Source organism: Schistocerca gregaria, chromosome 10 (assembly GCF_023897955.1).
Source record: "Schistocerca gregaria isolate iqSchGreg1 chromosome 10, iqSchGreg1.2, whole genome shotgun sequence".
Classification (NCBI taxonomy): Eukaryota; Metazoa; Arthropoda; class Insecta; order Orthoptera; family Acrididae; genus Schistocerca; species Schistocerca gregaria.
The window spans coordinates 38,578,582-38,603,211 of NC_064929.1; the positions used below are offsets into that span (position 1 = coordinate 38,578,582).

General features: G+C 51.9%; 9 non-coding genes across 9 annotated transcripts; all 9 read left to right on the forward strand.

The window, feature by feature from the left end:
* Nucleotides 1–801: 801 nt before the first annotated feature.
* On the forward strand, nt 802–874 carry Trnar-ucg (transfer RNA arginine (anticodon UCG)). The gene has a single exon. It is a non-coding gene; the product is annotated as a tRNA-Arg (tRNA).
* A 1,973-nt stretch (nt 875–2,847) lies between these two features.
* Trnak-cuu (transfer RNA lysine (anticodon CUU)) lies at nt 2,848–2,920 on the forward strand. The gene has a single exon. It is a non-coding gene; the product is annotated as a tRNA-Lys (tRNA).
* Nucleotides 2,921–5,873: 2,953 nt separating this feature from the next.
* On the forward strand, nt 5,874–5,946 carry Trnak-cuu (transfer RNA lysine (anticodon CUU)). Its single transcript has one exon. It is a non-coding gene; the product is annotated as a tRNA-Lys (tRNA).
* A 1,436-nt stretch (nt 5,947–7,382) lies between these two features.
* Nucleotides 7,383–7,455, forward strand: Trnan-auu (transfer RNA asparagine (anticodon AUU)). Its single transcript has one exon. It is a non-coding gene; the product is annotated as a tRNA-Asn (tRNA).
* Nucleotides 7,456–8,917: 1,462 nt separating this feature from the next.
* On the forward strand, nt 8,918–8,990 carry Trnak-cuu (transfer RNA lysine (anticodon CUU)). Its single transcript has one exon. It is a non-coding gene; the product is annotated as a tRNA-Lys (tRNA).
* A 937-nt stretch (nt 8,991–9,927) lies between these two features.
* On the forward strand, nt 9,928–10,000 carry Trnar-ucg (transfer RNA arginine (anticodon UCG)). The gene has a single exon. It is a non-coding gene; the product is annotated as a tRNA-Arg (tRNA).
* Nucleotides 10,001–10,451: 451 nt separating this feature from the next.
* On the forward strand, nt 10,452–10,524 carry Trnak-cuu (transfer RNA lysine (anticodon CUU)). The gene has a single exon. It is a non-coding gene; the product is annotated as a tRNA-Lys (tRNA).
* A 3,385-nt stretch (nt 10,525–13,909) lies between these two features.
* Nucleotides 13,910–13,982, forward strand: Trnak-cuu (transfer RNA lysine (anticodon CUU)). Its single transcript has one exon. It is a non-coding gene; the product is annotated as a tRNA-Lys (tRNA).
* A 6,972-nt stretch (nt 13,983–20,954) lies between these two features.
* Nucleotides 20,955–21,027, forward strand: Trnak-cuu (transfer RNA lysine (anticodon CUU)). Its single transcript has one exon. It is a non-coding gene; the product is annotated as a tRNA-Lys (tRNA).
* The last annotated feature ends 3,603 nt before the right edge of the window (nt 21,028–24,630 follow it).

Here is a 24,630-nt window from a genome sequence, read left to right on the forward strand (position 1 = left end):
GAAAACTGTATTTGAAGGTGAAGGTGATTTTGTAGACATGTGTGAAAGTCGTGTTCTGTAGTGCAGGTGGTTCTGTTTGGAGAGAACATCGGCTACGTGTCAGATGTGTAGCCAAGCAGTAATGGGTCGCCATAGCTGCAAATGTTAGTCGAAAATATGAAGTGTTGTCAGCTGAAGTCTGATGATTCAGACGACCGTACGGACGAAGTACGCAAAAGTGGCACTAGGCGGCGCCTGTTTAGCTCAGTGGTAGAGCATTGGTCTAGTAAACCAGGTTTCGTGAGTTCCATCCTCACAGGAGGAAGACGAATCTGGGAAATCAGTTTCGCATCGTGGCCGTATAGCAAACAGTATCTGTGATGAGGAACAATTAGCGACAGGCGTATTATTAAGAATTACTCTCAGATGGGATTAAAGCGAATGGCGCAGATAAAGCATTTCCCAAAGTGGTACGGCATAAGGTGGGACGAGGCAGTCTGAATTATATTCTATAGATGTACTTCTCAAAAATATCAGAGCCTCTCGCGGTCGCCGTCGTCGTCGTCGCCGCCGCCGCTTCTGCAGAAGTAGCAAATTGCCATTGTAGCAAATGCGGCGAGGGACACCCTGCCATCGATTCCGAATGCTCAAAGTGTGTGGTCTTGTTTTCCTGTCTATGTTTGGTCGGTCTCGTAAGAGGTTGAATGTAACGAATGGGCGGGAAAGAGTAAGGGGCAGCGGCTGTGTGGAACGAAAACACAATTCCTCAGGGGCGTGAGCGTTTCGATATGAGTCGTATATAAGTTGTACTTGGTCGTCAGTGACCGTGTGGCCTAATGGATAAGGCGTCGGACTTCGGATCCGAAGATTGCAGGTTCGAATCCTGTCATGGTCGCGTTTTCCAGTTCTGAAAAAGAAACATACCGTTTTAAAGTTGAAATTGAGCAGTACGAAACCGTCTGAATGTTGCTGTTGACCATTCTGTGCTTGGAGATGGTCTTTAGCCTGAAACACACACAACAAGACCGGTGTTAACTAGCGAAATGGTCGGCAGAGTGCCCTCACCGCGAGTTTTGACTGGTACTTGCACATCTAAAACAACGTCGGAAAGTAACTCGTTCGGCTTTTGAGTCACATCAAGTGTGTGTGTTAATTTTGACGCCGCAAGCTCTGCAGATTGTCATGCAATTCCTTTACCTCTCAGAAATGATTATGAAATAAAAGTGAAGTACGTGACGAGTGTGACGTTAGGAAAACATTAGGCAGCATGGAGAGATTCTGTATGGGACCACCCAACCCAAACGAGTACAGTGTGATCTGCTACCCAGCAGGTATCCAACGAGGCAGCACGGCTAGCTCAGTCGGTAGAGCATGAGACTATTATTCACAGGGTCGTGGTTTTGAGCCCTACGCTGGGCGGAACGGAAATTTTTTCCGCTGCAGATGTAAATTAACGTTTTTCTGATTAACGTGATGTAATGGAAATAGCAACTTTAAAATTTGCCTACGTCTCTATCAGTCGCAAGCAAACTGTATTTGAAGGTGAAGGTGATTTTGTAGACATGTGTGAAAGTCATGTTCTGTAGTGCAGGTGGTTTTGTTTGGAGAGAACATCGGCTACGTGTCAGATGTGTAGCCAAGCAGTAATGGGTCGCCATAGCTGCAAATATTAGTCGAAAATATGAAGTGTTGTCAGCTGAAGTCTGATGATTCAGACGACCGTACGGACGAAGTACACAAAAGTGCCGCTAGGCGGCGCCTGTTTAGCTCAGTGGTAGAGCATTGGTCTAGTAAACCAGGTTTCGTGAGTTCCATCCTCACAGGAGGAAGACGAATCTGGGAAATCAGTTGCGCATCGTGGCCGTATAGCAAACAGTATCTGTGGTGAGGAACAATTAGCGACAGGCGTATTATTAAGAATTACTCTCAGATGGGATTAAAGCGAATGGCGCAGATAAAGCATTTGCCAAAGTGGTACGGCATAAGGTGGGACGAGGCAGTCTGAATTATATTCTATAGAAGTACTTCTCACAAATATCAGAGCCTCTCGCGGTCGCCGCCGCCGTCGTCGTCGTCGTCGTCGTCGCCGCCGCCGCCGCTTCTGCAGAAGTAGCAAATTGCCATTGTAGCAAATGCGGCGAGGGACACCCTGCCATCGATTCCGAATGCTCAAAGTGTGTGGTCTTGTTTTCCTGTCTATGTTTGGTCGGTCTCGTAAGAGGTTGAATGTAACGAATGGGCGGGAAAGAGTAAGGGGCAGCGGCTGTGTGGAACGAAAACACAATTCCTCAGGGGCGTGAGCGTTTCGATATGAGTCGTATATAAGTTGTACTTGGTCGTCAGTGACCGTGTGGCCTAATGGATAAGGCGTCGGACATCGGATCCGAAGATTGCAGGTTCCAATCCTGACACGGTCGCGTTTTCCAGTTCTGAAAAAGAAACATACCGTTTTAAAGTAGAAATTGAGCAGTACGAAACCGTCTGAATGTTGCTGTTGACCATTCTGTGCTTGGAGATGGTCTTTAGCCTGAAACACACACAACAAGACCGGTGTTAACTAGCGAAATGGTCGGCAGAGTGCCCTCACCGCGAGTTTTGACTGGTACTTGCACATCTAAAACAACGTCGGAAAGTAACTCGTTCGGCTTTTGAGTCACATCAAGTATGTGTGTTAATTTTGACGCCGCAAGCTCTGCAGATTGTCATGCAATTCCTTTACCTCTCAGAAATGATTATGAAATAAAAGTGAAGAACGTGACGAGTGTGACGTTAGGAAAACATTAGGCAGCATGGAGAGATACTGTATGGGACCACCCAACCCAAACGAGTACAGTGTGATCTGCTACCCAGCAGGTATCCAACGAGGCAGCACGGCTAGCTCAGTCGGTAGAGCATGAGACTCTTATTCACAGGGTCGTGGGTTCGAGCCCTACGCTGGGCGGAACGGAATTTTTTTCCGCTGCAGATGTAAATTACCGATTTTCTGATTAACGTGGTGTAATGGAAATAGCAACTTTAAAATTTGCCTACGTCTCCATCAGTCGCAAGAAAACTGTATTTGAAGGTGAAGGTGATTTTGTAGACATGTGTGAAACTCATGTTCTGAAGTGCAGGTGGTTTTGTTTGGAGAGAACATCGGCTACGTGTCAGATGTGTAGCCAAGCAGTAATGGGTCGCCATAGCTGCAAATATTAGTAGAAAATATGAAGTGTTGTCAGCTCAAGTCTGATGATTCAGACGACCGTACGGACGAAGTACGCAAAAGTGCCGCTAGGCGGCGCCTGTTTAGCTCAGTGGTAGAGCATTGGTCTAGTAAACCAGGTTTCGTGAGTTCCATCCTCACAGGAGGAAGACGAATCTTGGAAATCAGTTGCGTATCGTGGCCGTATAGCAAACAGTATCTGTGATGAGGAACAATTAGCGACAGGCGTATTATTAAGAATTACTCTCAGATGGGATTAAGGCGAATGGCGCAGATAAAGCATTTGCCAAAGTGGTACGGCATAAGGTGGGACGAGGCAGTCTGAATTACATTCTATAGATGTACTTCTCACAAATCTCAGAGCCTGTCGTCGTCGTCGTCGTCGTCGCCGCCGCCGCCGCTTCTGCAGAAGTAGCAAATTGCCATTGTAGCAAATGCGGCGAATGACACCCTGCCATCGATTCCGAATGCTCAAAGTGTGTGGTCTTGTTTTCCTGTCTATGTTTGGTCGGTATCGTAAGAGGTTGAATGTAACGAATGGGCGAGAAACAGTAAGGGGCAGCGGCTGTGTGGAACGAAAACACAATTCCTCAGGATCGTGAGTGTTTCGAGATGAGTCGTATATAAATTGTACCTGGTCGTCAGTGAAAGTGTGGCGTAATATATAAGGCGTCGGACTTCGGATCCGAAAATTGCAGGTTCGAATTCTGTCACGGTCGTGTTTTTCCAGTTCTGAAAAACAAACATACCGTTTTAATGTAGCAATTGAGCAGTACGAAACCGTCTGAATGTTGCTGTTGACCATTCTGTGCTTGGAGATTGTCTTGAGCCTGAAACACACAACAAGACCGGTGTTAACTAACGAAATGGTCGGCAGAGTGCCCTCACCGCGAGTTTTGACTAGCACTTGCACATCTAAAACAACGTCGGAAAGTAACTCGTTCGGCTTTTGAGTCACATCAAGTATGTGTGTTAATTTTGACGCCGCAAGCTCTGCAGATTGTCATGCAATTCCTTTACCTCTCAGAAATGATTATGAAATAAAAGTGAAGTACGTGACGAGTGTGACGTTAGGAAAACATTAGGCAGCATGGAGAGATTCTGTATGGGACCACCCAACCCAAACGAGTACAGTGTGATCTGCTACCCAGCAGGTATCCAACGAGGCAGCACGGCTACCTCAGTCGGTAGAGCATGAGACTATTATTCACAGGGTCGTGGTTTCGAGCCCTACGCTGGGCGGAACGGAAATTTTTTCCGCTGCAGATGTAAATTAACGTTTTTCTGATTAACGTGATGTAATGGAAATAGCAACTTTAAAATTTGCCTACGTCTCCATCAGTCGCAAGCAAACTGTATTTGAAGGTGAAGGTGATTTTGTAGACATGTGTGAAAGTCATGTTCTGTAGTGCAGGTGGTTTTGTTTGGAGAGAACATCGGCTACGTGTCAGATGTGTAGCCAAGCAGTAATGGGTCGCCATAGCTGCAAATATTAGTCGAAAATATGAAGTGTTGTCAGCTGAAGTCTGATGATTCAGACGACCGTACGGACGAAGTACACAAAAGTGCCGCTAGGCGGCGCCTGTTTAGCTCAGTGGTAGAGCATTGGCCTAGTAAACCAGGTTTCGTGAGTTCCATCCTCACAGGAGGAAGACGAATCTGGGAAATCAGTTGCGCATCGTGGCCGTATAGCAAACAGTATCTGTGGTGAGGAACAATTAGCGACAGGCGTATTATTAAGAATTACTCTCAGATGGGATTAAAGCGAATGGCGCAGATAAAGCATTTGCCAAAGTGGTACGGCATAAGGTGGGACGAGGCAGTCTGAATTATATTCTATAGATGTACTTCTCACAAATGTCAGAGCCTCTCGCGGTCGTCGTCGTCGTCGTCGTCGTCGTCGTCGTCGTCGTCGCCGCCGCTTCTGCAGAAGTAGCAAATTGCCATTGTAGCAAATGCGGCGAGGGACACCCTGCCATCGATTCCGAATGCTCAAAGTGTGTGGTCTTGTTTTGCTGTCTATGTTTTAGTCGGTCTCGTAAGAGGTTGAATGTAACGAATGGGCGGTAAAGAGTAAGGGGCAGCGGCTGTGTGGAACGAAAACACAATTCCTCAGGGGCGTGAGCGTTTCGATATGAGTCGTATATAAGTTGTACTTGGTCGTCAGTGACCGTGTGGCCTAATGGATAAGGCGTCGGACATCGGATCCGAAGATTGCAGGTTCCAATCCTGTCACGGTCGCGTTTTCCAGTTCTGAAAAAGAAACATACCGTTTTAAAGTAGAAATTGAGCAGTACGAAACCGTCTGAATGTTGCTGTTGACCATTCTGTGCTTGGAGATGGTCTTTAGCCTGAAACACACACAACAAGACCGGTGTTAACTAGCGAAATGGTCGGCAGAGTGCCCTCACCGCGAGTTTTGACTGGTACTTGCACATCTAAAACAACGTCGGAAAGTAACTCGTTCGGCTTTTGAGTCACATCAAGTATGTGTGTTAATTTTGACGCCGCAAGCTCTGCAGATTGTCATGCAATTCCTTTACCTCTCAGAAATGATTATGAAATAAAAGTGAAGAACGTGACGAGTGTGACGTTAGGAAAACATTAGGCAGCATGGAGAGATACTGTATGGGACCACCCAACCCAAACGAGTACAGTGTGATCTGCTACCCAGCAGGTATCCAACGAGGCAGCACGGCTAGCTCAGTCGGTAGAGCATGAGACTCTTATTCACAGGGTCGTGGGTTCGAGCCCTACGCTGGGCGGAACGGAATTTTTTTCCGCTGCAGATGTAAATTACCGATTTTCTGATTAACGTGGTGTAATGGAAATAGCAACTTTAAAATTTGCCTACGTCTCCATCAGTCGCAAGAAAACTGTATTTGAAGGTGAAGGTGATTTTGTAGACATGTGTGAAACTCATGTTCTGAAGTGCAGGTGGTTTTGTTTGGAGAGAACATCGGCTACGTGTCAGATGTGTAGCCAAGCAGTAATGGGTCGCCATAGCTGCAAATATTAGTAGAAAATATGAAGTGTTGTCAGCTCAAGTCTGATGATTCAGACGACCGTACGGACGAAGTACGCAAAAGTGCCGCTAGGCGGCGCCTGTTTAGCTCAGTGGTAGAGCATTGGTCTAGTAAACCAGGTTTCGTGAGTTCCATCCTCACAGGAGGAAGACGAATCTTGGAAATCAGTTGCGTATCGTGGCCGTATAGCAAACAGTATCTGTGATGAGGAACAATTAGCGACAGGCGTATTATTAAGAATTACTCTCAGATGGGATTAAGGCGAATGGCGCAGATAAAGCATTTGCCAAAGCAGTACGGCATAAGGTGGGACGAGGCAGTCTGAATTACATTCTATAGATGTACTTCTCACAAATCTCAGAGCCTGTCGTCGTCGTCGTCGTCGTCGTCGTCGCCGCCGCCGCCGCTTCTGCAGAAGTAGCAAATTGCCATTGTAGCAAATGCGGCGAATGACACCCTGCCATCGATTCCGAATGCTCAAAGTGTGTGGTCTTGTTTTCCTGTCTATGTTTGGTCGGTATCGTAAGAGGTTGAATGTAACGAATGGGCGAGAAACAGTAAGGGGCAGCGGCTGTGTGGAACGAAAACACAATTCCTCAGGATCGTGAGTGTTTCGAGATGAGTCGTATATAAATTGTACCTGGTCGTCAGTGAAAGTGTGGCGTAATATATAATTCGTCGGACTTCGGATCCGAAAATTGCAGGTTCGAATTCTGTCACGGTCGTGTTTTTCCAGTTCTGAAAAACAAACATACCGTTTTAATGTAGCAATTGAGCAGTACGAAACCGTCTGAATGTTGCTGTTGACCATTCTGTGCTTGGAGATTGTCTTGAGCCTGAAACACACAACAAGACCGGTGTTAAGTAACGAAATGGTCGGCAGAGTGCCCTCACCGCGAGTTTTGACTAGCACTTGCACATCTAAAACAACGTCGGAAAGTAACTCGTTCGGCTTTTGAGTCACATCAAGTATGTGTGTTAATTTTGACGCCGCAAGCTCTGCAGATTGTCATGCAATTCCTTTACCTCTCAGAAATGATTATGAAATAAAAGTGAAGTACGTGACGAGTGTGACGTTAGGAAAACATTAGGCAGCATGGAGAGATTCTGTATGGGACCACCCAACCCAAACGAGTACAGTGTGATCTGCTACCCAGCAGGTATTCAACGAGGCAGCACGGCTAGCTCAGTCGGTAGAGCATGAGACTATTATTCACAGGGTCGTGGTTTCGAGCCCTACGCTGGGCGGAACGGAAATTTTTTCCGCTGCAGATGTAAATTAACGTTTTTCTGATTAACGTGATGTAATGGAAATAGCAACTTTAAAATTTGCCTACGTCTCCATCAGTCGCAAGCAAACTGTATTTGAAGGTGAAGGTGATTTTGTAGACATGTGTGAAAGTCATGTTCTGTAGTGCAGGTGGTTTTGTTTGGAGAGAACATCGGCTACGTGTCAGATGTGTAGCCAAGCAGTAATGGGTCGCCATAGCTGCAAATATTAGTCGAAAATATGAAGTGTTGTCAGCTGAAGTCTGATGATTCAGACGACCGTACGGACGAAGTACACAAAAGTGCCGCTAGGCGGCGCCTGTTTAGCTCAGTGGTAGAGCATTGGCCTAGTAAACCAGGTTTCGTGAGTTCCATCCTCACAGGAGGAAGACGAATCTGGGAAATCAGTTGCGCATCGTGGCCGTATAGCAAACAGTATCTGTGGTGAGGAACAATTAGCGACAGGCGTATTATTAAGAATTACTCTCAGATGGGATTAAAGCGAATGGCGCAGATAAAGCATTTGCCAAAGTGGTACGGCATAAGGTGGGACGAGGCAGTCTGAATTATATTCTATAGATGTACTTCTCACAAATGTCAGAGCCTCTCGCGGTCGTCGTCGTCGTCGTCGTCGTCGTCGTCGTCGTCGTCGTCGTCGTCGTCGCCGCCGCTTCTGCAGAAGTAGCAAATTGCCATTGTAGCAAATGCGGCGAGGGACACCCTGCCATCGATTCCGAATGCTCAAAGTGTGTGGTCTTGTTTTGCTGTCTATGTTTTAGTCGGTCTCGTAAGAGGTTGAATGTAACGAATGGGCGGTAAAGAGTAAGGGGCAGCGGCTGTGTGGAACGAAAACACAATTCCTCAGGGGCGTGAGCGTTTCGATATGAGTCGTATATAAGTTGTACTTGGTCGTCAGTGACCGTGTGGCCTAATGGATAAGGCGTCGGACATCGGATCCGAAGATTGCAGGTTCCAATCCTGTCACGGTCGCGTTTTCCAGTTCTGAAAAAGAAACATACCGTTTTAAAGTAGAAATTGAGCAGTACGAAACCGTCTGAATGTTGCTGTTGACCATTCTGTGCTTGGAGATGGTCTTTAGCCTGAAACACACACAACAAGACCGGTGTTAACTAGCGAAATGGTCGGCAGAGTGCCCTCACCGCGAGTTTTGACTGGTACTTGCACATCTAAAACAACGTCGGAAAGTAACTCGTTCGGCTTTTGAGTCACATCAAGTATGTGTGTTAATTTTGACGCCGCAAGCTCTGCAGATTGTCATGCAATTCCTTTACCTCTCAGAAATGATTATGAAATAAAAGTGAAGAACGTGACGAGTGTGACGTTAGGAAAACATTAGGCAGCATGGAGAGATACTGTATGGGACCACCCAACCCAAACGAGTACAGTGTGATCTGCTACCCAGCAGGTATCCAACGAGGCAGCACGGCTAGCTCAGTCGGTAGAGCATGAGACTCTTATTCACAGGGTCGTGGGTTCGAGCCCTACGCTGGGCGGAACGGAATTTTTTTCCGCTGCAGATGTAAATTACCGATTTTCTGATTAACGTGGTGTAATGGAAATAGCAACTTTAAAATTTGCCTACGTCTCCATCAGTCGCAAGAAAACTGTATTTGAAGGTGAAGGTGATTTTGTAGACATGTGTGAAACTCATGTTCTGAAGTGCAGGTGGTTTTGTTTGGAGAGAACATCGGCTACGTGTCAGATGTGTAGCCAAGCAGTAATGGGTCGCCATAGCTGCAAATATTAGTAGAAAATATGAAGTGTTGTCAGCTCAAGTCTGATGATTCAGACGACCGTACGGACGAAGTACGCAAAAGTGCCACTAGGCGGCGCCTGTTTAGCTCAGTGGTAGAGCATTGGTCTAGTAAACCAGGTTTCGTGAGTTCCATCCTCACAGGAGGAAGACGAATCTGGGAAATCAGTTGCGCATCGTGGCCGTATAGCAAACAGTATCTGTGGTGAGGAACAATTAGCGACAGGCGTATTATTAAGAATTACTCTCAGATGGGATTAAAGCGAATGGCGCAGATAAAGCATTTGCCAAAGTGGTACGGCATAAGGTGGGACGAGGCAGTCTGAATTATATTCTATAGAAGTACTTCTCACAAATATCAGAGCCTCTCGCGGTCGCCGCCGTCGTCGTCGTCGTCGTCGTCGTCGTCGTCGTCGTCGCCGCCGCCGCCGCTTCTGCAGAAGTAGCAAATTGCCATTGTAGCAAATGCGGCGAGGGACACCCTGCCATCGATTCCGAATGCTCAAAGTGTGTGGTCTTGTTTTCCTGTCTATGTTTGGTCGGTCTCGTAAGAGGTTGAATGTAACGAATGGGCGGGAAACAGTAAGGGGCAGCGGCTGTGTGGAACGAAAACACAATTTCTCAGGGGCGTGAGCGTTTCGATATGAGTCGTATGTAAGTTGTACTTGGTCGTCAGTGACCGTGTGGCCTAATGGATAAGGCGTCGGACATCGGATCCGAAGATTGCAGGTTCGAATCCTGTCACGGTCGCGTTTTCCAGTTCTGAAAAAGAAACATACCGTTTTAAAGTAGAAATTGAGCAGTACGAAACCGTCTGAATGTTGCTGTTGACCATTCTGTGCTTGGAGATGGTCTTTAGCCTGAAACACACACAACAAGACCGGTGTTAACTAGCGAAATGGTCGGCAGAGTGCCCTCACCGCGAGTTTTGACTGGTACTTGCACATCTAAAACAACGTCGGAAAGTAACTCGTTCGGCTTTTGAGTCACATCAAGTATGTGTGTTAATTTTGACGCCGCAAGCTCTGCAGATTGTCATGCAATTCCTTTACCTCTCAGAAATGATTATGAAATAAAAGTGAAGAACGTGACGAGTGTGACGTTAGGAAAACATTAGGCAGCATGGAGAGATACTGTATGGGACCACCCAACCCAAACGAGTACAGTGTGATCTGCTACCCAGCAGGTATCCAACGAGGCAGCACGGCTAGCTCAGTCGGTAGAGCATGAGACTCTTATTCACAGGGTCGTGGGTTCGAGCCCTACGCTGGGCGGAATGGAATTTTTTTCCGCTGCAGATGTAAATTACCGATTTTCTGATTAACGTGGTGTAATGGAAATAGCAACTTTAAAATTTGCCTACGTCTCCATCAGTCGCAAGAAAACTATATTTGAAGGTGAAGGTGATTTTGTAGACATGTGTGAAACTCATGTTCTGAAGTGCAGGTGGTTTTGTTTGGAGAGAACATTGGCTACGTGTCAGATGTGTAGCCAAGCAGTAATGGGTCGCCATAGCTGCAAATATTAGTCGAAAATATGAAGTGTTGTCAGCTCAAGTCTGATGATTCAGACGACCGTACGGACGAAGTACGCAAAAGTGCCGCTAGGCGGCGCCTGTTTAGCTCAGTGGTAGAGCATTGGTCTAGTAAACCAGGTTTCGTGAGTTCCATCCTCACAGGAGGAAGACGAATCTTGGAAATCAGTTGCGTATCGTGGCCGTATAGCAAACAGTATCTGTGATGAGGAACAATTAGCGACAGGCGTATTATTAAGAATTACTCTCAGATGGGATTAAGGCGAATGGCGCAGATAAAGCATTTGCCAAAGCAGTACGGCATACCGGCTACTACCCCGACCTGTGGAAAACCTCCCGGATCCTGATGTTCCTCAAGCCCGACAAACCGCCTTCCGCTGTCTCCTCCTACCGTCCCATCAGCCTTACCTCGGTCTTCAGCAAGGTCCTGGAATCCATTCTTACCCGCCGCCTAAACAAGCACCTTCACCAACACCGCCTCCTCCCCCCTACCCAATGTGGCTTTCGGCCGTCCTTCTCAGCCGATGACCTCCTCCTTCACCTCACTCACCTCCTCTCCGAACAACTCAATTCCCGTCGTTCCGCCATCTTCCTTTCCCTCGACCTCGAACGCGCATATGACCGTGTGTGGCATTCCGGTCTCCTTTTCAAGCTCCAAACCTTTGCTCTTCCTCTCAACTATGTCCGTCTGGTCGCTTCCTTCCTTTCCCACCGTCCTTCCTATGTCACCATCCACAACACTGATTCCTACACCTTCTACCCCTCCGCCGGTGTGCCCCAAGGTTCCGTCCTTTCCCCTCTTCTCTACCTCCTTTACACGGCAGACATGCCTCCACCTGCACCTCCCCTACACCTTCTCCATTACGCCGATGACACTGCCTTCCTTGCCCTCGCTCCCACCCTGCAACGCTCCCAGCACCTTCTCCAATCCTATCTTGACCGGTTCACCACTTGGTGTAACCAGTGGTTGCTCAAGGTCAATCCTTCCAAGACCCAGGCGATCATTGTAGGCAAAACCACTCGTTCCTTCCGTCTCCTTGATTTCTATCTTACTATTTATGGCCGTCCCATCACCCTCACACCTACTCTCAAGTACCTTGGTGTCACCCTCGACCGTCGCCTCTCCTGGAACCCACATCTCCGGACGATCCAAGCCAAGGCACGCTCCCGCCTCCGCCTCCTTAAGCTCCTTTCTGGCCGTACATGGGGTCTGGACCCTTCCACCATCCTCTACACCTACAAGTCCCTCATCCGTCCTATCCTTTGCTATGCTCATCCCGCCTGGATCTCTGCCCCTCCTACCTTCTACAAGTCCATTCAGATCCTAGAACGCCATGCGCTCCGCCTCGCCTATCGCATCCGTCTCCCTTCCCCCACGCGGATCCTCTATGACCTGATTCCCTTCCCGCACCTCCTCCTTTTCCTCGAACGGTTACGGATCCTCTACACCTCCCGCAAGCTTGATCCTCCACACCCTCTTGTCTCTCCCATCCTCTCCCACCCCAACCCGCTGCCGCGCCTGCATTCCTATATCCCACCTGCTCTCCATCTTTACACCCTCCACACCCTCTCCCTCGGTGGCTTCCGTCAACTCCCCCTCCCTGATGATGCCCTCCTCCCCTCCATCTACCCCTCCTACCAACTTTGAGCCTTACCTTCCCTCTCCTCTCCTTTTCCTGTGGGCACCCTCTCTCCCTTCTCTCCCTCCCTCCCCTCCCCTTTCTCCTTGGGCTTCCACTCCCCCTACCCTCCCCCTTCTCCTCCATCCCTCTCCTCCACTGGCATCTTCCCCTCCCCCTCTCTCTCCTCTTCCCCACACCTTTTCCCCTTGGCAGGCCACGACTCTGCTGTCTTCCATCAGTTACTTTCATCGTCCTACGCCGAAGACCATCGCATGTGTTTGTGCCTCGACTCTCCTGCAGTGTGTTTGTGTTTCGTCGTTTGTGCTCCGCTGGTTCACGTGTGGCCATCTGCCATCTGCGTTTGTGCACCGTGTTTCTCCGCTTTTATCCATTGTGCTACGCACGTGACCGACTCCGTTTTAACTCTGTTTTGTCTACTGTTTGTACCCCGCCGTCTTGATTGTTTTTATATCTCACTCATCTCTGTTCTGTGTATACTCTGAGGCCGAAGAGCGGCATACTTGGTCCGCTGCCGGCCTACCTGTTTGTCACAGGTATTAAAATCACAATAAAGGAAAAAAAAAAAAAAAAAAAAAAAAAAAAAAAAACAGTACGGCATAAGGTGGGACGAGGCAGTCTGAATTACATTCTATAGATGTACTTATCACAAATCTCAGAGCCTCTCGCGGTCGTCGTCGTCGTCGTCGTCGTCGTCGTCGTCGTCGCCGCCGCCGCTTCTGCAGAAGTAGCAAATTGCCATTGTAGCAAATGCGGCGAGGGACACCCTGCCATCGATTCCGAATGCTCAAAGTGTGTGGTCTTGTTTTCCTGTCTATGTTTGGTCGGTATCGTAAGAGGTTGAATGTAACGAATGGGCGAGAAACAGTAAGGGGCAGCGGCCGTGTGGAACGAAAACACAATTCCTCAGGATCGTGAGTGTTTCGAGATGAGTCGTATATAAATTGTACCTGGTCGTCAGTGAAAGTGTGGCGTAATATGTAAGGCGTCGGACTTCGGATCTGAAAATTGCAGGTTCGAATTCTGTCACGGTCGTGTTTTTCCAGTTCTGAAAAACAAACATACCGTTTTAATGTAGCAATTGAGCAGTACGAAACCGTCTGAATGTTGCTGTTGACCATTCTGTGCTTGGAGATTGTCTTGAGCCTGAAACACACAACCAGACCGGTGTTAACTAGCGAAATGGTCGGCAGAGTGCCCTCACCGCGAGTTTTGACTAGCACTTGCACATCTAAAACAACGTCGGAAAGTAACTCGTTCGGCTTTTGAGTCACATCAAGTATGTGTGTTAATTTTGACGCCGCAAGCTCTGCAGATTGTCATGCAATTCCTTTACCTCTCAGAAATGATTAAGAAATAAAAGTGAAGTACGTGACGAGTGTGACGTTAGGAAAACATTAGGCAGCATGGAGAGATTCTGTATGGGACCACCCAACCCAAACGAGTACAGTGTGATCTGCTACCCAGCAGGTATCCAACGAGGCAGCACGGCTAGCTCAGTCGGTAGAGCATGAGACTCTTATTCACAGGGTCGTGGGTTCGAGCCCTACGCTGGGCGGAACGGAATTTTTTTCCGCTGCAGATGTAAATTACCGATTTTCTGATTAACGTGGTGTAATGGAAATAGCAACTTTAAAATTTGCCTACGTCTCCATCAGTCGCAAGAAAACTGTATTTGAAGGTGAAGGTGATTTTGTAGACATGTGTGAAACTCATGTTCTGAAGTGCAGGTGGTTTTGTTTGGAGAGAACATTGGCTACGTGTCAGATGTGTAGCCAAGCAGTAATGGGTCGCCATAGCTGCAAATATTAGTAGAAAATATGAAGTGTTGTCAGCTCAAGTCTGATGATTCAGACGACCGTACGGACGAAGTACGCAAAAGTGCCGCTAGGCGGCGCCTGTTTAGCTCAGTGGTAGAGCATTGGTCTAGTAAACCAGGTTTCGTGAGTTCCATCCTCACAGGAGGAAGACGAATCTTGGAAATCAGTTGCGTATCGTGGCCGTATAGCAAACAGTATCTGTGATGAGGAACAATTAGCGACAGGCGTATTATTAAGAATTACTCTCAGATGGGATTAAGGCGAATGGCGCAGATAAAGCATTTGCCAAAGCAGTACGGCATACGTTCTTCGGCGTAACTCGAGAGGGTTGCGCCCTTCGATATTATTGTCGTTAATTTCGAAGTGCTAGGAGTTTCAGTGATCGCTGCAGCTGCCGTTGTCCCGAGCCTTTGCCGCCGCCGCCGCCTCCGCCGCCGCCGGTCTCCCGCCGACGCCGGTTGCCGCCATCTTATCCGGTTCCTGCCGCTGCTGCTGTTGCCAACCGCCGCCGCCGCCGCCGCCGCCGCCGCCGCCGCCGCCGCCGCCGGTTCCCACCGCCGCCGCCCTCCCGCCGACGTCGCCGCCGGTTGCCGCCACCGTATCCGGTTCCTGCCGCTGCTGCTGTTGCCGACCGCCGCCGCCGCCGCCGCCGCCGCCGCCGCCGCCGCCGCCGCCGCCGCCGCCGCCGCCGCCGCTCCCTGCCCGTCTTTCTTTCTGTCGTCTCTGCTTACGTCTTACCCTTCCTCTTCGTCAGTCTCTTGTCCTTGTCCTTTGACTGTCCCCTGTTCTTTTTCCTCTTTTCCCCTCTCCCACTTATCCTCTCACCATGACAACCCCCACAACTACCGCCACTACCACTGCAATCGTGTACACGTCCCCCTCACTTGCTGCCACCACCATCACGTGGTGTGCTCATTCACCGCCTCCCCCATATATTCCCCCCCTCCTCACTCTTCCCACCCCCGCTCCTTTTGTTGCTCCCTCCCCTGTTCCTACCCCCCATGCCTCACGTGACCCATTCCCTCCCCTCCCACATGTGACTCATGCCACCCCCGCCAGGGTTGTTGCCCGTCGGGCCACCACCCACGCCACACCATCATCATCGTCATCACCATCACCATCACCATCGCCCTCGCCATCGCCAGTGCCAACCACTGCCACTGCATCTTCTGTGGCGCCAGCTCCAGCCCCAGCGCCAGCACCAGCACCACCACCAGTGCCTGCACCGCCGGTGGGACCTGCCGTCTCCCGCCATCTCCCGGTCGTCCCCATCCCCCACACCTCTTCCCGTCCCTCTCCCGCTGTGAAACGTCCCAGCGGCACCCCAGCCTCTTCTGCTCCCAAGAAGTCGCAGACTCTCCCCCCTCCAACCCCCCAGGATGCCATGGATACCACCTCACCTTCCATATCTACTCCCTCCTCTACCTCCCCCTCCTACAGGTACCTCCTTTCTCACCCTGATCCCTCTCTCCTGGAGGCCCGCAATCTTACCCTTCTCCTCCGCCAGCACTTCCCCGGAGCCCCGATCTCCCTTCTCACCCCCCGTCGGGACTCCGTCCTGATCACATCCCCCAGCCCCACCCTCCACTCCGACATCCTCTCCCGCATTCCCCTCAAACGGTTTGGTCCCCATGCCTCCCTTGCCCCTGCTCCCCCCCCCCTCCTCATCCCGACAACCCCAGCCGCCCCGTCGCCCACCGACCCTCACTGCCGTGATCACTCGGCTTAGCCCGATGATCACGGAGGAGGAGGTGTTGGCGGAGCTGAAGGCCCATCCCTATCTAGAGGTTCGAGCTGTCCGCCGGATTCACAATCCAGCCGGCCCCACCCGCCTCATGCGGGTGTTCTCCGAGCATGCTCCCTCCATAGACCTCCTCCTCAAGGAGGGTGCCCTCCTTTTCAACCGCCGTTATAAGGTCGACCCCTCCCGCTCCCCTCCACAGTCCATCCGCTGCCAGAGGTGCTTGCGCTATAATGCACATCCTACATCTGAGTGCCGCGAGGCCCCCGTCTGCCCGCACTGCAAAGAAGCGCACTTCCTCCGGCAGTGCCCCAACCTTCAGTCCCCCCCCTCCTGTAACACCTGTAACCTCCAACACCCAACCTACTCCCAAAAGTGCAAGGCCCGACCCCCTCCCTCCGCTCCTGAACTCACTGTCCCTGTCCGCCCCTTGGATGCCCCCACCCCTCCCGGCAATTCCCTCCGTCCCCCCCCCCACAGCTGAGGACATCATCCGCTTTGTAACCGTTGTCCTTCAGAACATCCACCCCTTTCAGCGCCCCCACACCCTCCAGCAGGTATCCCTTGCCGCCCGTTCCGTCTTCCAGCTCAACACTTACGCCACCTACTCCCATAACCAGGCCCATTTTACCTTCTCCCGTCTCGACACCCTCGTCTAAATTCCCACTATGGCGCGACAGCAACGTATCCTGTTTAACAACATCCGTTCCCTTCCTGTCAACAAGAATCTCCTTATGCATACCCTCACCACCCACAGCGTGGATGCCTTCCTCCTAAACGAAACATTCCTCCAGCCCCACCATACTGTCCATACCTCGCCCTACCTCCTTCACCGCTCTGACAACCCCCTCCCGATAGCGCGTGGCGGAGTTGCCATTGGCCACCATCGCCAGATCCCTGTTCGGCTCCAACCCCTCCTTCCCAACCCCACGGAACACCTGATCCTTAGTCTATTCTTCCCCGGCCTCACCGTTACCTGCGCCACCATCTATGTCCGCCCCTCTGCCCCTATTCCTTTTGACTTCCTTTCCCATATCGACCGTACCTTCTCCTCCTACGTGATTGCCGCAGATCTCAATATCCATAGTCGCTCCGCCACCCAGTTACGGCGGTGGCATCGGTTCCTCGCCACCATCCAAGGAGATGTCCTTCCTCTTCCCCGACACACCCGCCCTGAATCCAATACCACACCCGATGTCGTCCTAGCCTCCTCCAATCTCCTTGGCCGCATAGCGGTGGACGTCCTCGACCCTATTGGCAGTGACCATCTCCCTGTCCTTCTTACCATATCAGACGGTCGTCGCCCCCGTCCCGATCCTCGCCTTGACCCTCCCCCCAAGTATGTCCATGATTACTCCCGTGCCGACTGGAATGCATACCGGGATACCCTTACTACCTGGGTCGATAGCCACCCCCTCACCTACCACCGCCCACATGACATAACCCATGCCGCATCCTTTCTCCAGCAGACCTTGTCTGAGGCCGTGGAGGCCCACATCCCTACCGTCGCCATCCACCCGCACCGTCCCACTTTACCCCCACAGGCCGTCCTCCTCCTTCGAGAATCCCGTCGTCTCTACCGTGCCTTCCTCCACACGCGTGACCGGGACATACTACAACGCCACCGGCAACTCCAGAGACACATCCGGAACTTGCTCGCGGCTAAGAAACGCCGGGACTGGCGACAGACATGCACCCATCTTAATGCTACCCTACCTATTAACTCGTCCAAATACTGGTCAGCCTTCCGCCGCCTTACTGGATCAAAACCCCCCCCTTACTATCCTCTCCTTCATAATGACAATCCCTTTCCTGACAACCTTAGTAAGGCCAACCATTTTGCCTCCTACCTCACCAATGTCTTTACCATCCCTGACGATCCCCAGTTCGATTATTCCCTCTTCCCCGATGTCCGCGATCGAACTGACACCTCTATCCCTCCACTAGCTCCTGGCTTCCAGTACTTGGACAACATTACACACACTGAACTCAATACCCCTATAACTACTCAAGACATCATCGATATACTCCGCACCAAACGCAACACTGCTCCTGGTCACGACCGTGTTACTTACCGTCACCTCCGTGAAGCTCCCGCCCCCTTCCTCTCCACCCTGGCCAGGCTGTACAATGTGGTCTTGTCCACCGGCTTCTACCCCGACCTGTGGAAAACCTCCCGGATCCTGATGTTCCTCAAACCCGATAAACCACCTTCCGCTGTCTCCTCCTACCGTCCTATAAGCCTTACCTCGGTCTTCAGCAAGGTCCTGGAATCCATTCTAACCCGCCGCATCCACCAGCATCTCCACCGGCACCGCTTCCTTCCCTCCACCCAATGTGGCTTTCGACCATCCTTCTCTGCCGATGACCTTCTCCTTCACCTCACTCACCTCCTCTCCGAACAACTCAACTCCCGTCGCTCCGCCATATTCCTCTCCCTTGACCTTGAACGCGCCTATGACCGAGTGTGGCATTCTGGTCTCCTCTTCAAGCTCCAAACCTTTGCTCTTCCTATTAACTACGTCCGTCTGATCGCCTCCTTCATTTCCCACCGCCCTTCCTATGTCACTATCCACAACACTGATTCCTACACCTTCTACCCCTCTGCCGGTGTGCCCCAAGGTTCCGTCCTTTCCCCTCTTCTTTACCTTCTTTATACGGCGGACATGCCTCCACCTGCACCCCCCCTTCACCTTCTCCAGTACGCCGATGACACCGCCTTCCTTGCCCTTGCCCCCACCCTGCAACGCTCCCAACACCTTCTCCAATCCCATCTTGACCGGTTCACCTCTTGGTGTAACCAGTGGTTGCTCAAGGTCAATCCTTCCAAGACCCAGGCAATCATCGTAGGCAAAACCACCCCTTCCTTCCGTCTCCTTGATTTCTATCTTACCATTTATGGCCGTCCTATTAACCTCACACCCACCCTCAAGTACCTTGGCGTCACCCTTGACCGTCGCCTCTCCTGGACCCCTCATCTCCGGACAATCCAAGCCAAGGCACGCTCCCGACTCCACCTCCTGAAGCTCCTTTCTGGCCGCACATGGGGTCTGGACCCCTCCACCGTCCTCCACACCTATAAATCTCTCATCCGCCCTATCCTCTGTTATGCCCATCCCGCCTGGATCTCTGCCCCGCCTACCTTTTACAAATCCCTTCAAATCCTTGAACGGCATGCACTCCGCCTCGCCTATCGCATCCGCCTCCCTTCCCCCACGCGGCTCCTCTATGACCTCATCCCCTTCCCACACCTCCTTCTCTTCCTCCAACGGATACGGATCCTCTACACCTCCCGCAAGCTTGATCCTCCCCACCCGCTTGTCTCTTCCATCCTCTCCCACCCCAACCCACTGCCGCGCCTGTACTCCTGTATCCCACCTGCTCTCCATCTTCACACTCTCCACACCCTCTCCCAAGGTGGCTTCCGCCGACTCCCCCTCCCGGATGATGCCCTCCTCCCCTCCATCTACCCCTCCTACCAACTTTGAGCCTTGCCTTCCCCTCTCCTCTCATTTTCCTGTGGGCACCCTCTCTCCCTTCTCTCCCTCCCTCTCTCCCTCCTTTCATCCTTACCTCCCCTCCCCCTCTCCCTGGGCTTCCACCCCCCTTTTTTCGTTTTCTCCCCTCCTCCTCCCTGGCATCCTATCTCCCCCTCCCTCCTTCCCTCCCCCTGTTTTTTCCCTTGGCAGGCCCCCAGCTTTTCGGTGTGGACAGTGCCCCTGCAAGCGCCGAAGCCCATCTCCGCAGTGTCCGTGTCTTTCGTCCCGTCTGTGCCTCGAGTGTTACTTCGTTTTCTGCTCCACCGTTCACCTGTGCTAGTGTTCTCTGTTCCGTGCTGTGCTGCCCGTCTTTTTCAAACTGAAACAGTGCTGCGTCGGTGAACGACTTCATTTCTTTTTATTCTCTGTTGTCTTCTGATTTTTGTCCTCCATGTCTGTGTTTTGAGATTATGTCTTCCTGTCTTTATCTCTTGTATGTTTCTTGTGGCCGAAGAGCGGCATATTAGGCCGCTGCCGGCCTACCTTTGTAGGTATAAAATGACAATAAAGGAAAAAAAAAAAAAAAAAAAAGTACGGCATAAGGTGGGACGAGGCAGTCTGAATTACATTCTATAGATGTACTTATCACAAATCTCAGAGCCTCTCGCGGTCGTCGTCGTCGTCGTCGTCGTCGTCGTCGTCGTCGTCGTCGTCGCCGCCGCTTCTGCAGAAGTAGCAAATTGCCATTGTAGCAAATGCGGCGAGGGACACCCTGCCATCGATTCCGAATGCTCAAAGTGTGTGGTCTTGTTTTCCTGTCTATGTTTGGTCGGTATCGTAAGAGGTTGAATGTAACGAATGGGCGAGAAACAGTAAGGGGCAGCGGCTGTGTGGAACGAAAACACAATTCCTCAGGATCGTGAGTGTTTCGAGATGAGTCGTATATAAATTGTACCTGGTCGTCAGTGAAAGTGTGGCGTAATATATAAGGCGTCGGACTTCGGATCCGAAAATTGCAGGTTCGAATTCTGTCACGGTCGTGTTTTTCCAGTTCTGAAAAACAAACATACCGTTTTAATGTAGCAATTGAGCAGTACGAAACCGTCTGAATGTTGCTGTTGATCATTCTGTGCTTGGAGATTGTCTTGAGCGTGAAACACACAACAAGACCGGTGTTAACTAGCGAAATGGTCGGCAGAGAGCCCTCACCGCGAGTTTTGACTAGCACTTGCACATCTAAAACAACGTCGGAAAGTAACTCGTTCGGCTTTTGAGTCACATCAAGTATGTGTGTTAATTTTGACGCCGCAAGCTCTGCAGATTGTCATGCAATTCCTTTACCTCTCAGAAATGATTATGAAATAAAAGTGAAGTACGTGACGAGTGTGACGTTAGGAAAACATTAGGCAGCATGGAGAGATTCTGTATGGGACCACCCAACCCAAACGAGTACAGTGTGATCTGCTACCCAGCAGGGATCCAACGAGGCAGCACGGCTAGCTCAGTCGGTAGAGCATGAGACTCTTATTCACAGGATCGTGGGTTCGAGCCCTACGCTGGGCGGAACGGAATTTTTTTCCGCTGCAGATGTAAATTACCGATTTTCTGATTAACGTGGTGTAATGGAAATAGCAACTTTAAAATTTGCCTACGTCTCCATCAGTCGCAAGAAAACTGTATTTGAAGGTGAAGGTGATTTTGTAGACATGTGTGAAACTCATGTTCTGAAGTGCAGGTGGTTTTGTTTGGAGAGAACATCGGCTACGTGTCAGATGTGTAGCCAAGCAGTAATGGGTCGCCATAGCTGCAAATATTAGTAGAAAATATGAAGTGTTGTCAGCTCAAGTCTGATGATTCAGACGACCGTACGGACGAAGTACGCAAAAGTGCCGCTAGGCGGCGCCTGTTTAGCTCAGTGGTTGAGCATTGGTCTAGTAAACCAGGTTTCGTGAGTTCCATCGTCACAGGAGGAAGACGAATCTTGGAAATCAGTTGCGTATCGTGGCCGTATAGCAAACAGTATCTGAGATGAGGAACAATTAGCGACAGGCGTATTATTAAGAATTACTCTCAGATGGGATTAAGGCGAATGGCGCAGATAAAGCATTTGCCAAAGCAGTACGGCATACATTCTTCGGCGGACCTCGGAAGAGTTCCGCCCTTCGATACCTTGCAGATTACTGCTACGTATCGAAGTGCTAGGGCTTCGCAGAAGTCGCAGTCGCAGTCGCAGTCGCAGTCGCAGTTCCGGAACCGCCAGCAGCAGCAGCAGCAGCAGCAGCAGTTTCCAGTGCCGCCAGTTTTGCAGTAGCAGTCGTCGCCGGACCCAGCCGCAGCTTCCGGACCCAGCCGCCGCCGCCGCCGCCGCCGCCGCAGCTTCCGGCCCCCGCCGCCGCCGCCGCCGCCGCCGCCGCCGCAGCTTCCGGCCCCCGCCGCCGCCGCCGCCGCCGCCGCCGCCAGGACCCAGTGCTTCGTCTTCCTCTCCTGCTTTCGTTGTCGTCGCTATTCTCGTCTTCGTCTTTGCCTTCATCCTTTCGCTCCTCGACGTCTCTCATCTGTCATCTGTAATCTGTTCCTGACTTTGTCCCTTGTCTGTCCCCATTCTTCTTTTCTGTGTTTCCAGTTTTCCTTACTGCCATCATGACCACCCCCACCACCACCGCCACTACCACCGCCATCGTCTATACGACGCCCTCCCTCGCTGCCACTACTCTTACTTGGTGTGCTCAGTCGCCCCCGTCCTACTATATCCCGCCCCTCCTCACCCTTCCCACCCCAGCTCCCTTTGTCGCCCCACCCCCTGCTCCTTCTCCCCAAGCCTCCACACACGACCCCTTTCCCCCACTCCCCCACACCACTCATGCGGCCCCTGCCAGGGTTGTGTCCCGTCGGGCTACGACCCATGCCGCACCATCGCCGGCGCCAGCACCACCACCTGCAGCAGCGCCACAACCAGCAGCAGCACCAACAGCAGCACCAACAGCAGCACCAGCACCAGCACCGACACCGGGACCTGCCGCTTCCCGTCATCTCCCCGTCACTCCTGTGCCCCACGCCTCCTCCCATCCTGTCCCCGCTGTTAAGCGTCCCAGTGGCACCCCCGCCTCCTCTGCACCCAAGAAGTCCCAGCATCTTCCCCCTCCCCCACCCCTAGATGCCATGGATGTCTCCCCTCCAGCCCCCTCTACTTCCTCTTCTAACTCCCCCTCCTACAAGTATCTCCTCTCCCGTCCTGATCCCTCTCTCCTGGAGGCCCGCAACCTGACCTTGCTCCTCCGCCAATACTTCCCTGCAGCCCCCATCTCCCTTCTTACCCCCCGTAGGGACTCTGTCTTGATCACCTCCCCAAGCCCTACCCTACACTCCGACATCCTCTCCCGAATTCCTCTCACCCGATTTGGACCTAATGCCTCCCTTGCCCCTGCTCCTTCCCCTTCCTCCCCCCGTCAACCCCAACCCCCACGTCGCCCGCCGACCCTCACCGCCGTGATCACTCGGCTTAGCCCGACGATCACGGAGGGAGAGGTGCTGGCGGAGTTGAAGGCCCACCCGTACCTGGAGGTGCGAGCTGTTCGCCGCATTTTCAACTCTGCGGGCCCCACTCGCCTTATGCGAGTTTTCTCCGAACACGCTCCCTCCATCGACCATCTCCTTAAGGAGGGTGCCCTCCTCTTCCACCGCCGGTATAAGGTTGACCCCTCCCGCTCCCCACCACAATCCATTCGCTGCCAGAGGTGTCTGCGTTATAACGCACACCCAACATCAGAGTGCCGCGAGGCCCCAGTCTGCCCGCATTGTAAGCAAGCGCACTTCCTCCGGCAGTGCCCCAACCTTCAGTCTCCTCCCTCCTGCAATACCTGCAACCTCCAACACCCTACCTACTCCCAGAAATGCAAGGCTCGACCTCCTCCATCCGCTCCTGAACTCACTGTTCCTCTCCGCCCTTTGGATGACCCCACCCCTCCTGGCAATTCCCTCCGTCCTCCCCCCACCGCAGAGGACATCATCAGGTTCGTCACAATAGTGCTCCAGAACGTCCATCCCTTTCAGCGTCCCCACACCCTCCACCAGATTTCCCTCGCTGCCCGTTCCGTGTTCCACCTCAACACCTACGCCACCTATTCCCACAACCAGGCCCATTTCACCTTCTCCCGTCTCGACACCCTCGTTTAAATCCCCATTATGGCACGACAGCACCGTATCCTGTTCAATAACATCCGCTCCCTTCCCACCAACAAGCACCTCCTCATGCATACCCTTACGACCCACCGTGTGGATGCCTTCCTTCTGAACGAAACCTTTCTTCAGCCCCACCACACCGTCCACACCTCGCCCTACCTCCTTCACCGGTCTGACAATCCACTCCAGATAGCGCGTGGCGGAGTTGCCATTGGCCACCACCGCCAGATCCCTGTCCGGCTCCAACCCCTCCTTCCTGACCCCACAGAACACTTGATCCTTAGTCTCTTCTTCCCCGGCCTTACCCTTACCTGTGCCACCATCTATGTCCGCCCCGCTGCACCTATTCCTTTCGACTTCCTTTCCTACATCGACCGTACCTTCTCCTCCTACGTGATCGCCGCCGACCTTAACATCCATAGTCGTTCTGCCGCCCAGTTACGGCGGTGGCATCGGTTCCTTGCCACCCTCCAAGGCGACGTCCTTCCAATTCCCCAACACACCCGCCCTGAATCCAATACCACTCCCGATGTCGTCCTAGCCTCCCCCACCCTGCTTGGCCGCATAGCGGTGGACGTCCTTGATCCCATTGGCAGTGACCATCTCCCTGTCCTCCTCACTGTATCAGACGGTCGTCGCCCCCGTCCCGACCCGCGCCATGACCCTCCCCCGAAATATGTCCATGACTACTCCCGTGCCAACTGGAATGCCTACCGGGACTCCCTTGCTCTCCAGGTCGATAGCCACCCCCTCACCTACCACCAACCTGATGACGTTACCCGTGCTGCCTCCTTTCTCCAGCAGACCTTGTCTGAGGCCGTGGAGGCCCACGTCCCTACCATTGCCATCCATCCGCACCGCCCCACCTTACCCCCACAGGCCGTCCTTCTCCTGCGTGAATCCCGCCGGCTCTACCGTGCCTTCCTTCACACACGTGACCAGGACACACTACGACGCCACCGGCAACTACAGCGACACATCAGGAAC